At 37.3% G+C, this 15449-nt stretch overlaps 1 protein-coding gene across 1 annotated transcript in view; it reads right to left on the minus strand.

Annotated features, from left to right (window-relative positions):
• The window catches only part of TENM3 (teneurin transmembrane protein 3), a 3497142-nt gene that overhangs the window by 444011 nt on the left and 3037682 nt on the right, over window positions 1–15449 (minus strand). The gene's annotated exons all lie outside the window — the stretch shown is intronic.

The following is a 15449-nucleotide window of genomic DNA, read 5'->3' on the forward strand; positions in this document are numbered from 1 at the left end:
GAGAGAGAGAGAGAGAGAGAGAGAGAGAGAGAGAGGAGGGTGGGAGGGTAGGGAGAGAGAGAAAGAGAGAGAGAATGAGAATATCCCTAACTATTTACATGTCATCTTTCCCATTAGAAGGTACACTCCTCGAGGGTAGGGACTATTTTCTTTTTGGTCTTTCTTTGTTTCCCCAGCATTTAGCATACATAGTTCCTGTCCCACAGCAAGCATTTAAATAAATGCTTTCTGACTGACTCCAATATTGCAACTTCAATGTCTCTGATTAAATTTGTAATTTTATAGCTCTCAGTAAATAACTGAGGCACAGAGGAATAACTGCAATGTCTTTTGAAAGGGATGAATGAGTTCTTAGATTCAGTGCTAAGAGCAGAGATTGGGAAAAATCAATAAAATAGGAAACAGAGAAGGGGTGAGAGGTCTTTTGTTTTTCAGTGAAAGTGGAGAGGGAATATGTGAAGAATAAAGTGAATTCCAAATTTTTTTTCCCCTCTGGTTGTCTCAAATGTGGTTATACTTCTGAATGGTGTTTGGACTCCAGAAGAGAAAAAAAAAACAGCAGAGGGAGGAAGTAATATTAGGAAATGACAGTCCTATAAGGTTATTTCCATGTCCATTTGTCCTAAGCATTGAAATTATCACTGAGGAAACACTATGGAAGAGGAAAGAATACTTTATGGAGTAATTTCTTTTCTTTTCTTGTCTTGTCTTTTTTGGAGGGGGGAAGGCAGGGCAATGAGGGGGGCGGGTTAAGTGACTTGCCCATGGTCACACAGCTAGTAAGTATTAAGTGTCTAAGACTGGATTTGAACTCAAGTCCTCCTGACTCAAGAGCCGGCTCTATTCACTGCACCACCTAGCTGCCCCCAGAGTTTCTTATTTCTGATTTTCATCTATTTAATCCTAACCATGTCCCCTCACCTTTCTCCTCTTTCCTTAATCATATATAAAATGAGACCTTTGGCTAAATGATCAATCTTCTTTGAGGCCCCTTCTAACTCCTAATCTTATAATTAACTGATATATTAAATGTATTTCTATGTTCAAAAGTCAACTAACAACCACCTTTGGTTTCATTATGCCTATTATTAAATAAAAGTAGTTTTGTCTTTTTATATGATTGAATTTTACAAGTTTTGCACAACAAAAGCTTTTAGTTGTTAAGGCCTTTGATGAAGGCAGGGGATCTTAAAGAAAAATAATTAGCCTTGAGGACAATTTACTAATTATGGACTTTAGAAGTCTCTCATATACAAAATGGTTGTACAAATGTCATGACCAGACTAATCAATGTCTAATGACCATATCAGAGAAGAACCAATAATACACTCATGCATCAAGGCTTTCTTAACATTGTATTTCAATTGTTCAGGTAGACCTAACTTATCTCTTGAATGTAGGTATCAATACACATTATTGACTGTAACATGGCCCCTGTTGTGAAATGCATTAAGCCTAAAATTAAAATGCATTAAAAAAACTCAAACAACAAAGTGTCCCAAAAGAAAGCTTTAAGAGTTTAAAACTGCACTAAGACTTTTGAGACACTATATTACTAGGTGAATCTGTCCTCAGTACTTCAGCATTTATGATTTTGGGAGTTGAGATGCCTTCTCCATCATCACAGATTACAACTTCTCTCTACAAGTTAGCAGGCAGACAGTCTTGAAAACTAGAAAAACAAAAAAAAACCATCAGCCTGAGGCAAACCTGGTGACTTAGCTCTCTGCTCCTCAGACTGGAACCTTATATATGCATTGTCTCTTTCTAGGCCTACATCCATGACCTTTTCAGCTTGACAGGTAGGGGCCACCTCCATGCCACAGTGAAACATGACAGTAGGATTTTAGCAGAAATTGTTTTCCACAACTTTAATAAAATCAGAGTTTACAAGAGAAGTCTAAGTATTTTAAGTTATTTTACAACCCTTTAACCTGCTAGAGGAATCAGGCTGTGATCACACACAAGTTAGAACTATAGGATAATGAAATGGATGGTCTTGGGTTGCTTGGAAACCAGATCTGAAGCCAAACTAAGAGATGAACTTCAAAAATGATTTGATCAAAATGAGGTGGCACACACCTGTAGTCTTTGCTGTAGCTTAGGTTGGTGGATACCTTTGAGTTCAGGAGTTATCAGGCTAAAGCCCTGCCTGTATTGGGATAAGTCATAGTGGGACACACTGTATCCTGACCCAGACATAGTGATGTCATTTTAGTTCTCTTTGAGCATGAAGACCAACAACCATCAGAGTTAAAACCAACTGAGAATCCATGTGAAGTTTGGCACGAATAAGATGAGCCAAGGGAGCAGAGGGTTGTCACCTGGCTGTTGAAGGAAGGGCAAACTGTCCCAGTTAGGACAAATGAAGCAGGCTAAGGCATCTGTACCAATCAGTATTGGCAGCATCAGGCCAATGAGTACACACTATATTTCTAGTCTGGGTGAGAAAGAGACCCTCAATATAAAAAAATAAATAAAAAATGGAGAAATCTTGGTATCATTAAAATATGTGCACAATAATACCTCTATGATGAGCATGAGTTGCTGAAACCTAAGTCCTTGTCAGGAATAAAGAAATAGCACAGGAAGTCCAGAAATGTGTTCCAGCTCATGGATTCCCTCCCTTCAGGATCTGGGCAGGGAACTCTCTCCATACTGAGCCCATGAAGAGCTTGAAGACTGTCCAGGTCGAAAAGGACTGTAGCTTCCAGGTCTCTCTAAGAGAACAATCACATCCAGCAATCCAAAAGCCACGTGGAATTCTTATGTGTTAGGGCAACAGTGTGATGTGGTTGCTGGGGGGTCTGTGACTGTCCCCTCTTCTGAAGCCTCCCTCTACTTCAGTTGCCTCTGACAGAAAAATAATGTTGCCTCATCTGGGACTTGCCCACAGCTTCTACCATGCTTAGTGTAGGGACATTAATAGAGGGAATTTCCACATAAGGAAACTCCCTCTACTCATCCAGGTAAGCACCTTTTCTGTAACTTGTAGAGTGGCCAGACCACTGAAAAGATAAGTGACTTGCCCAAGTCACACAGCCACTAAGTCTCAGATGAAAAACATGAACCCAGAACTTCATGTCCCTATGGCCAGTTTTCTATCCACTCCATCACATTAGTAGGAAAATTTCTTTAAAAGGAGGTTTGCTCACAGCAGAGTTATAAATTGAGTAATCACAGCCTAGTCTAGTCATGTGACTTAGAATGTTAACATAAATAGGGATGTTTAAATTCTGGTAGATTTTTTTAAGTCATATTAAACTTTACAGTCATAACTCACATTTACTGTAAGATTCATTAAAACAATAATAATAAACATTCATTTTAGTGCTTTAGAGTTTACTAAACATTTTCCTTATGACCCAATGACACAAGCTGTGGAAATATTATCAACAGCATTCTACAGACCAGGAAACTGAGGTTCACTGAGATTAAGTTACCTATTCACAGTCAGACTACTAGAGTAAGTGAGAATCATTAAGGAATGAAACCTAGGCCTTCTAAACCTATATTCAGTGTTTTTTACACTATACCAAGAAGCCTTTAATGAACAGATCAATGTCATGGATTATTCCACTTGCACATAACCCAAATATTCTATCTAATTGGATGTAGAACACAGTACAATTTTTTTTATTACTGGCTTGTTTTGGGGAAGGAAAATAATTCTCCCATTATTTTTTCTTTAAATTCATATAAAATACCTAACCACAACCACTCAACAATGAGGAAAATCATTCTGGAACTGTGCTGGATGACTGAAGGAAAAAAGTCTATAAGTAAAAGCTTAGTATGACCAATACAGATTTTTTTTTTTACTTTTAAACCAGAGAATTAACATGTGGATAATTGAGAGAGGCAATGGTTTCTGCTAAAGGCCAAAGTGACTGCTTTATGTCTTTATTGTTCTAAAATTAAAGAAATTATAGAATGAGAGCCAAAATGGATGAGAACAACCAGGCCAATATTGCTTCCTATGACTATGGGAAGTAACCTGTCCCAAATGATGCAGCCAGCTATTTATTTAATCTCCTTACTGGATGGTCTAAGAATCAAAAGCTATTAAAGTCTTGAGTACAAAAGTACATGCACTTTTTACCCAAGAAACACAATTCTATTAGGGTTGGAGACCTTAATAAGGAATGCATCAGCCATCAAAATATGGCACCAGGTTGTAAAAAGAAGTGTCAATTCAGAAGAAATTCACTAATCTGTTAGTCATGCATGATAGCCCAGTTATGGACATGAGTACATATTCATTCTTTCATTCTCTCTCTATCTCTTTTGTCTTTATCTCTACCTTTCTGTCTCTGTCTCATTGACTAACCTATTATTTGGCTGCTCTGAGCATTCTGATTTCAATATTACATGGTGGCCCTAATTTTGAAAATAGAAGAATTTCTGAGTGAGTATAGGTTTTATAATTTTATCCTTCCAAATAATGTTACCTAAAATAATTCAAGAAGAGAGTAAGAAAGGAACAAGGGAAATGAAACTTTGCCCATCGTGTCTTGCATTCTCTTGTGCTTTTAGTCACAATCCAAAGTGAACAGCATACAAATTTACAGTTCAAATCTTGACCAGAGCTAATTTTGACATCAACTACATATTGTAAAGAAAAGAACATCATTTGAGGAACTGAAAAGCCTGCCTTTCACCCAGCTCTGCCACTTACAAGTTATATTACCCAGAGCTAAATATATGTCTCTCAAAGAGTTAGTTACACTACTTTCCTAAAAGGGTAGATAGAACTATTAAATAAAGTAAAGATGTAAAAGTGTTTCAGAAACTGTAAAGCTACATACAAATGGAAGGGAGTTACTACTGCTAACAAATTCATATACGAATACATGATATTTAGGACTTTAAATTCTTTTAATAATTCACCAAGGTTCCTTTTCAAAAAATGCAAATACAATAACATCCATCTATGTGGAACAGTTACTTGTTTACCTGGAACAAACTAAGAAATTGGAGGCAACCAAAATCTTCTGAGAAGAAGGTAGGTCATTAAAAGGCCATACATTAAAGCTCCTTCATTTCTCTCATAGCAGAGGACCTTAGGCCATCATGCTGAGGATATTTCCTTTTATTTTGTACCCCCTTTGGTTATCTGGCTTCCAAGTCTGTAGCAGATTAGAGGTAACAATAAAAAAAAGGTCAGTAGGGTACTGTGAAAGCTGACATCAAGGAAGGGGCCCCTCTCACCATGAGAAAACATTATTTATATAAAACTATATGTACCACTAGAGTCCTTCTCTGATGCCTTATTATAATGTGGTACAACACTGGATTTTTTAATGCTAGACGTGGATCAAAAGTTCTGGCAGGTCCTACCACATTAAATAAAATAAGAGAATTATAGTGAAAGTTGTCAGTAAGCGTTTTGTTAGGGGCTTATTATATCTCAGTGCTAAATTCTATGGATACAAAGAGAGGCAAATATTTTCTCTCCTCTCTTCCTCTCCTCCGAAGTATGTTACCGTCTAAATATGGAGAAATATAGAACCAGAAGTTTGTCTAACAAGTGATTTTTTTCCCATCAAAGCTTGTAAAGATAGTTTACTAAGACATGAAGGGGTTACCATCTATGTCAGTGGAGGGAAATCTCACACTCATGAAACCATGGATCTTCTAAAGCAATGAGTACAAAATTGTGTGTGTAAAAGAGCTATAAAAAGAGAAAACAATAACTCAAAAGGAGCAAACATCTGGAGCCATTTAGTTCAAGGTTAACCATCACTAGACAGCTCAACTGACCTTAAGAGCATCACTGTGATTCAGTCTATACAGTGTTGTTGATGTTATTTTTTATACAGTAGGTATTTAATCAATGTTTATTGAACTGAAATGAATATTTCTATGAATGACCCAGTTATGAAAACTTTAAAAAAGGTGAAATCCTACCCAGTATTCTCTGTTTAAGAAGGTAGGGATGTTAAAATGGTAGAAAAATTGCCTGATTAAGTAATTAAAATGAAATGAAACTTTCAGTGATTTGAGGGATAAAGCCTCAACATTTAGAAAACTTAGCTATCAAAAAGAACTCATTCTTAAGAGTTCCAGAGAGTCAAGATTTTATTGTAATACAATTTCAAAATGTGATACACTGACCATTAGAATTCCCTGGTTGATTTGGGGAAGGAGGAGCAGTGAGGAATACTCATTTCAACAAGGTTTCTTTTATTTTTTTAAACTAGGGCTAAAACTAATTTTGTGTCACAAGGCTCATACTAATCCTTAATTAATTGCAATGAAAAAGAATTTAGCAATAGCCGAAGGTTAAGCTAGAGTCCAGTCAGCAGAACTTGATAACTCTACCTAGAAAAAACTGGTATGCAACATTTAGTAATTGTAATTAAAAAAATTAAAAGGAGATCTTCTCTGTCGAATGAAATCTCTTCCTATTACTAAACAACAATACTTGTTCAGGTATTCAAGAAGCAATTCCACTTTAATGGAGTTAATAATATAAAATGTACCACAAGGAAAATATTGACCATAGAGTTCAGGAATCTGCACTATAAATCTTATGCTTTTGTTTTTATCTCCTCTGGGGAATTTGCTGGACCTAGAAAAGCAGCTATACAACTACTAAGACTTGAATAACCTTCAAGTAAACATACTTATGCACTTGTTAAAACAAACATTATTCCCACTGCTAAAATTGAAGTTGGCAAGTCTCTCCTCCTAATAGCTTAAAAACAATTTGAAAAGTAGCGGAATAGCAGCTCCCTTGCAAAGAAACTAATCATCATCATTAAAAGATCCTTAAAAGCAAATACAGAATGGTCAGCCAGCCCAGTCACCTTAATATTTAATGAAGGGATATTTCCATATCTATCAAGGTATGGGAGAAACTCTTCAGAAGGAAAAGCTACCATCATCAGAAAAGAGTCATTTCAATTTTCATTCTCTCTGTGATTATCCACGATCCAGGGGCTGCAGTATTTCAAAACAAAAAGAAGGGAAGAGAATAAAGCTGTATGGGAGGGAAAAAACCGAAACCTCTGGCAATGATAAAGCAGACAGAGAGGTGGCTGTCATAAACTGGCCAAATGGCTTTTTCCACCTCCATCAAGGTCACTTTACTGATGATGTGCTCAATAAGATGATAATGCATTTAACCACTTTTCTTGCATCTGACTTCGACCTAGCAAACCCAAATGGCCTTGTTTAACTATCTTGGCCTTTCGGCATTTCCCTGAACAAAGATAATTAAGGAGATGTACTGCCCCCTACTATCACAGGAATTGAAAGACACATAAACTTTTAAAAGCACAGCCAGGTGTCTATTGCACTAATGTACAACATTTAAGTAGGGGGTAAAATGAAATAATGGTTAAATAATTATGAAAGGTTAACAATGTTAACTTCCTTATATATGGCCATTTTGTTTTATTTAAAAGAAAGAAAATAACAAAGTGTTCCAGACTGTATTTTATAGTTCTCCAGACAAGTTTCTCCATTCTTCCCCCTCCTCCCAGAACACTTTATGTCTTGGAGGAAAGTGTTGTGTGAAAGGAAATCTTATTGTAGTTTTCACAGATAGGGCTGTTTTAATATTCTATCTCCAAAAATACATATATATTATAACTTTGCTAGCGTTCCCAGCTTAGGAAGATTGACAATTTTCCCTTCTATTTAAGTGTCTTGGTAGACGCTTGGCAGGCTCCTCATCTCTTTCTGTCTTCTAATTCTATAAAGAATACTGTGTGTATTAAATGTCAGTTTCATATTATTAATAGGGGTGAATAATAAAACTCATGAGACAAACTCAACATTTTAAAAAAGCACTTTAGAATTCAATGGGCCTAAGAATGTCTCACTCTCTAAAATGGGCACTGCCCTTAAATTAGAGAATCTCAAAGTACCGAACCTCTACATAGCAAACAGTCTTTAGGCGGCAATGAGGACAGGTGTTTCTAATATAGGTTAATTATCAATAAGCAGGTCAAAACTTTAAGAACCTGGAATCTCAATTTGCAACCTGAGTATTTATGTATAGAACACTAAAAAATAATCCAGATCTTAGGCATTATGTTATCTCTCATAAAATATGGCCAAAAATGAGAAGCAATTTTTCTCATTGATCAAATTGTCCTCTTTTATTTGTAGAAAAAAAGATAAACTTGAAATGTCACAAAACAAATAAAAGATTTAATACACTTGCCTAATATATACTGTCTATTGGAGCTACAAAACTTTCAAGTACAACAATGAGGGAATGTTTATAGAGTATCTTATTATTTCAGTAATCAGGTCAAATAAATGTCCTTAGATACTTCATTTTTTTGTGAATGATCTGTTGCTAGAGGAAATTGAAATCCCAACTAACCCTGCATGATAAATATGGGCACAGCAAATTTATTTTAAAAGTCTATTTTAGAAGAAAGAGAAGTTATCTAAGCTTTAAAATATTCATTCAAGGTGTGTGGTCAATCCATATATTATCATCATTATAATTATTAAATTACACTAGATTAATAACTCAATTTCTCTGCTTAGGGGTTACAGAATAACTTCCTAGATCAACAAAATATAGCAAAATACCACAGTTATTGACTAAAATTTAAACATGTAGGATTCTTCTGGCTTCTTTCCTCCCCTTATATCTCCCTTCTCCCTCCCCCCCCCCCCCCCCCCGACTATTTCCCACTAACCCCTCATTCTTCTTCTTCTCACTTCCATGTTCTACAAATTGTATTTGAGACTGCTGTTTTATTAGCTACTATCCAGGTCACTGAAAAAGCTATCTCATCAACACTCTTAGACTAGTGGCTTATACATTTTGTAAAATCAAAGTTTGGTTCTTAGCTCTGTTTAGAAGTTCCAGCCTATCCCAGATGATCAGGGGTGACCAATAATGATATTCACAGCATCATTTTTGTCTGTCTTCCAGATTACATATGCAAAAGGAGATGTGATCATTTTATCACTTACAAAATATCGTACCAACAACTTTGTGTTATTAATTTATTATGTGCAAAATATTATTTAAGGAGAATGCATACCTGTCTCTTTGTGGTCATATGTATATGGAAGCAAAAGGAATATTTAAATTTTATATGTATACACACACTTTTATGGATATTTTATTAAATATGTAGGTATATGTCGTCCAACTTCTAGTTGATATGAAAGTATTAAAATGGAGGACAAGATTGGGTAATTTAAAATAGTACTATGATTTAATCTATGTACAACTAATTCTAATTTGCATACAGTATGAAATACACAGTAAGAGCATGAATCTCAGGGTGGCTTATGTTAAAAATTTTATAGGATGAAAAAAAGTTGGTACAACTTCATGCATTAAAAAATTAAAAGAGGTACCCATTACTTTGTATTTAGCACTAACATATAGTTTACAAAGGAAGTCTACTGAAGTATTCCATTGTTTGGTTCAAGTAATGGATTAAGGAACGAAAAAAGTTATAAAAATAAAGAACTGAAGTTCTGAAGTCCCATCCCTTAATTGCTGATCAGAGCTGAAAATAGATCTTTTTTTCTTCCCACTAATTGTATGAGTCTTGTTAAGCCTTTTGAAATACACTTTAGAAAATGCAATAATACAGCTTAGAACAGGTTCTTTAATTTGGGTCATTTTATGTTACTTGCAGTGGTGACAGGTGCTTAGCAACGCTTTTCTTGTGTCCCTTTTAAGGAAATGAATACCTGGAATACAGCATTTTAATCTGTCTCATAGCATTAATTATCAAGATCACTGTATTTAGACAGTGACTACTTTGGCACTTTTCTTCATTCTTAAAGGGATGAGAACCATGTTAAATGCAAAGTATGATTTCAGATGGGGGATGTGCCACCCTCTTTCTACAGTGTTTTCTATAAATTAAGGAAGAAAAAGCTAACAGAAAATTGAGAACCTTTTAAAAAGCTAAGTTAAATGTTTAGACAAGGAATACAGATGATAGAAATGGAGTCTGTATTAAATTGTTTGCCATCCTGTAAATCTTTGTGCAAAGATACAATCATGTTCTGCAACCTACCAGGCCACTACTTCACTAGAAACATGGTACAATGAATGTTTCAGGGTTTTAGAAACATCTTAAAATTTAATTGTTATTTTGAACATAATCATTCCATAAAGACTATAGTTTTCAATGGTCTAATTCTGTATCGAAACAACCACCATTCATACCTTTCCTAAATGGGGGAACAAGTTATTTACTTCATGTGCACTTTTGGAGTCATTTAAATTATTTCCTTTCCCCCAACACTGGTCAGGTAAACAAAGTATTGTATAAGCTACCAAATAGTTTGAAATTAAAAAGAAGTCTTATGTAATTATGTTATGTGCATGCAAATCTTACTAAGAGCTAAGAAAATATCTGGGAGTCATTGATACTTCTGGGAAAAAATCATGGAACCACAATGCCTTCTGTTTTCTGGGATCACAATTCTCATTGTTGAACATGATGACTTCTGCTTAACTTTTCCCTCCTCGTTTACAAAATTCATTCTAAATCCCAAGGCCTGAAGGAAAATGCTTAAACATATTACCCATTTTCGAGCCTCCACAGTTAATAAGACATCAAGTGACTCTTTGTTTAAGGGACTTGCTAGCACACATCCTAAGTTTCCCCCCTTAATACCTATGTAATTTAAAAAAAAAAAAAAGCTTTAGCAGTTTTGCCCAAAGAGGAACAAAGTTAACAGCAGGCAACTATTTCTGAAAGTTTTGTTAGTTTACCTCAGCATCTCACTACAGAAAACACAATTCATAATTTATTTGAAATTTGTAACCAAACTGTGCACCACAGTACAAAATATGATGAAACCTACCATTCTTTAAGCTTTTTAACTTCCTCTTACTGATGCACCCCACCTGGGCTTCCTTTTACACTAGCTATTAGTCTCCCAGTTGAATGCATGAGCAGAAAAACGAAAATGCATGGCATATGCATGCTGACTGCAATAATATTTTCACGATGTCTGAGGTAGGCTTAATAAGTTAGGTGAATTTCTGAAATACCTTTCTCTGATTTTTTTTTTCAAGCCTTTCTTAAGGACTACTTGAACAATTAGCACACAGAGGTCTCTGGATGGCCCACTGAAACATTTAATGCTAGAGAACAAAAGGTTTATTTAAAAAATGAAAACCTTGGCTTGTACAACTCCAGACATGAATCTGCTTTCAATTACTGGAAGTATTTCCACTTCAGTGGAAAGGGATCAAATCTTCAACTACACCATCTTAAGGCACTGAATTTGATTATATTAAGCTTTAAGAATACAGAATGACTTTGTGACACAGTCATATATATTCTGTACATATGATTTATTAGACATTTTGGAAAGAAAAAAGACTAGCATATGAGAGGGAGTGAAAAAATGTGACTTCTTACAGGCTATCTTTCTTACAGCTCCCACAAATCTTTGTTTCATTTTATTCGTTTACCTTCCTAAATATTAAAAAAAAAATACTAACAAACAAAATACCCAGCAAGTCTTACAAAAATCAAACCCAACTGCTTTCTCCTCCTACCCTCCCCCTCCCCCCCTTAGTGACCAACCTGCATCAATGACACAATTGTAAAGTTGAATTGCTTTTATAGACTCTGCTCTTTAAATTCCTCCACTGGCAAAAATCACACTAGGTGTCTCAGGAAAAGGAAGAGGAAAAAAAAAAAGAAATAAAAAGCTGCTCTTTTAATTAGCAGGATTATTTGTTACCTCCCCCCCACCCCCCATTAAGCAATTAGTATGATGGATTTTAGCTAATGGAAGCAAAGAGCTGATTAATTTAAGTCCGACGAACATTTTAAAACATTTCGAACGTAAATTAGGGAAGGGGGTGAAAAAAAGACGAAAAAAAAAACTTCTTTCTCAGGTTCTGCCCCCGCCCACCATGGATTGCATGGATAAATCGCAATGCAAAAAAAAAAAAAAAAGGCACGGAATGCAGAGAAAAGAGAGCTGGACCCCGTGGGTCAGGGATGTCTACTACTCATAAAAATACAAAATAAATCACCTAATTAAAAAAAAAATCATCAGCCACAACACAAAAGCCTACATTCTGCAGCCGAGTCGGGCTTGCAGGACGAGTGAGAGAGAAAGTTAAAGCTTTTACCTCTTCTAAATCCTTAATTTGGTCCCTCAGGGGTTAAAGAGCCACCTCATTTCAGATGCTAATGTTGCCTCTGCACCGATTCAAATCGCCCCGAAGCCTCCTCCCATTCCAACCGCACACACCGTGGAAAAGCACCGAAAACCAGCCCCGGAGTGGGAGCCAGCGAGAAACTGCGCCCCCGAAGCCCCAGAAATGAATGCAGCGCGATGTGGGAGGAGGACAGAAAGACCGAAAGCATCCCACTTGATCCTGGCGCAGCAGTCAGGTCAAAAGGGCTGCTTTGGGGGCACCCACCTTTCCGCGGTGATTCTTCCGTCTGGATGGGAAGAGCAGAGCCCAGCGTTTCCAAGTTGAATCAGTCTATAATGTATCATGTTACAGAGTCTGGCTTTCTCCTCAGGCACATAACAGCAATCAGACATGATAGGCTGAGGCTCTTCTGTTTACACCCAGCCAGAGGAGGGGGCTGAGGCGGGCGGTCCTTAACCCGTTCGCCACTAGGACGATCGGCCCTCCGCCGCCGCCGGCTCCCTGGCTCACTGCTGCCTCTGGCCAGAAGCCTCACTCAGCCCTTCACAAATCGACGATATTCCGCCGCTTTCCAATTCGAGTCCAAGAACAGCTTTCTCCTTCTCTCTCCTTCTCCACTTCCACGGTCCCCGCTTTCCATATTTCCTCCAACCCTTCATTCTGACCTACCCACTCTGGCTTGTGAATTTCAACAATCATATAGTCAAAGCACAGATTTTTATTTTATTTTGCAAAATGTATGAAGAATGGTTAGAGGCATAGCTTAATAAAGATCTTGATCAAAGCCCCTTTAACCCCACCCTCACAAAATGACAATTTTTTCCAATGCGTGTTTTTTTTTTTTCATGGTGCTGTAGATTTTCTTAAAAAATGGATTTCCCCCCCTGTGGAAGCCCTACTTTCTGATTCTTACAAAGGGTTCCTTTTCCCAGCAAATGAATCACGACCCCCCTGTTCTGTCGTCGTTCACGCATCACACATCAGAGATGTTTACTTAATCTAAATCAGAGTTGTGGAACAGGCTTCCCTCATTCCAATGAAATTAAATCCTCCAGCTCAAAGGGAGCGCTTTGCTTGTGAAAGGTAAGTGCAGAGCTCGGGAATGGAAGAGGCACTCAATGAAAAAAAGCTCGACTACCGATTGTAACCAGTAAGTTAGGTATACTCACCTCTGAAAAGAAGTGAACCAGCTTCAGCCTCGCAGATGTCCACATTGTGATTTTTCACCTCTGCCTCTGGGAAGTCTGGGGGAGTCTGGGGCTACGCTAGGTCTTTGGATAACGGCCTGTTTCCTAAGGGTCTATTCTTCCCCCAGTACGGATGCAGACTCCCCATTAATACTAATGAGAGTTAGGCTTGTCCTTTGGGGAGAAAAGAAAAAAAAAAAAAAGCCACCTCGTCCCTGGGGCTGGGAAGCATGTGTTACAGAAGACCTCGCTGTCCTAAGTTATAGCCCAAGATTCCAGTCTCTCCCCTATTGCCCAGATCTTGAATATCTGATTTCTGGTTGTTACTTTTAAATTGTATTTTATTTCTTAAATGAAAGATGCTGACCCCATTAGGCCAGCATTTACAATTTTACAATTCTTTATGTCCTTTTTCCTTCCTACAAACTCACTGTTATATTTGCATTGCCACCCACCAAGTCCAGATGCAGTCTTTCTTTTTACATCGCTATAGCTTCCTTCTAGAACTCTCTATCCTTCTCTGACTTTAGACTTCATTAAAAAAAAAGTGAATGGCTGTGTTTGTGCGTTTATTGACTAGATGACTCCTCTTCCCCACCCCCATGGCAAGTAGTTATCCTATTAAACTGCTGAAAAGATGTTCTTTTTCTTCCCTTCTTTTCTGAATTTCATTCGACAGTTTGCGTGCTAGCAAATGGCATGCATTATTTGCGAAGCTAAAGAAAATATGACGACCTCCCCTCTTGCATGGTTGATTTTCCCCCCTCCAAATGATGTGTACAGTTTCATTATTTTATAAATAGAAAGCATCATATTCATTAATTTTTTTTTAAAGTATCACTGTTCTCATGTTGTTTTCTTTTTTTAATTTTTTCCTCCTGCTGTTTCTTCTGCTGATGTGGTTGGCTGTGATCCTCTGTGAAGGCTGTGCGTTTCAAATAGGGCCTTGTGGTTCCTGGAACTGTGGAGAGCAGCTATAGCATTCTGCATCACACCTAAGGCTGTGGCCTGGTTTTGTCACAATCCCAGGCCCTGAACGTACCCCCTGGAGACCTGGCCTTCTCTGTAAGGGAAGCAGGGGTGGGATGGTATTTCCCTTGTCATATGAAGCTTCACAGCAGTGTGGAGCTCCTGCTCCATGCCAGCCCCTCTCCACAGCCCTCTTTTCCCCTTTGTCCCACCCCCCAAATCTAGTTTGGCTCCTTGGTCCCCCAAAAGTGCATGTGGGGCGATGGTGCTTAGGCTTAGGTGCAATGGGATGTCTGAGAGACACAGGAGGGTCAATCTTGGGTATTTTCATTATTATCCTTCATGTAGGTTGGTTATAACAGTGACTTCACCTTAAAAAATCTGGCATTGTTTCTCAGGATACTATGGTCTTTTTTTATATTGAACTAAAACAAACTGAGAGTCTTGAAATCATACCTTAAGAAAAAGAATGTTTCATGTCTTGTCTTCATTTGTTCCATGAGATCAGAAAATGGCAATTAAATGATAGAGGGTCACATGCTCTAGGCTGTGAATCTAAATGCTTTTCTCATTTCCAAAAGGACTCAGAGTCTTCAAAGATTCTCCAATAATAGTAATTTCATTATCTTCTTTAGCAGATAACCTCAACCTTGACTTTTCTCAGTTTTGTTCACCTCATCTTTGATACTCTTCTCTCTCAATTCCCCTTGTCCCCCACGTTAGTTAGCTCTTTATAAGTTGACATTATAAAGATATGCATAGACCATACCGGTATATCACTCAATCCTTTAAGCAAAGAATTGCTCCTCAGTTTTCTTTAACTTCTCTAATTCTGGCTCCTCTAAAATAACAACTTTCACAAATATTATCTCCAATTGTTTTTATTTCATCCCTAAACCATTGTTTAAAGACCAAGTTCGAAGAATCATTATTCAGAAAGAACTAGAAAAGAGATCAGACCCAGCCTTAATGATTCATTTCCTTTCTTGTAAGTCCTACTCCTGCTGGCTGATCCTGAAATGGAGGGGATGCTGAAGGCTATTTCAGCACAGTACAAGCTCTGGCAGGTATTACCAACCTAGAAATACACTGAGTAAGGGCCTCAGTCACAGACTTTATATCTGTTATTGGAACACCAACCCTAGATCCCTTCAGAGAGACTTATC

Source organism: Petaurus breviceps, unplaced genomic scaffold (assembly GCF_028583685.1).
Source record: "Petaurus breviceps papuanus isolate PSGF00001 unplaced genomic scaffold, PetGlider_PUasm1.0 126, whole genome shotgun sequence".
Classification (NCBI taxonomy): domain Eukaryota; kingdom Metazoa; phylum Chordata; class Mammalia; order Diprotodontia; family Petauridae; genus Petaurus; species Petaurus breviceps.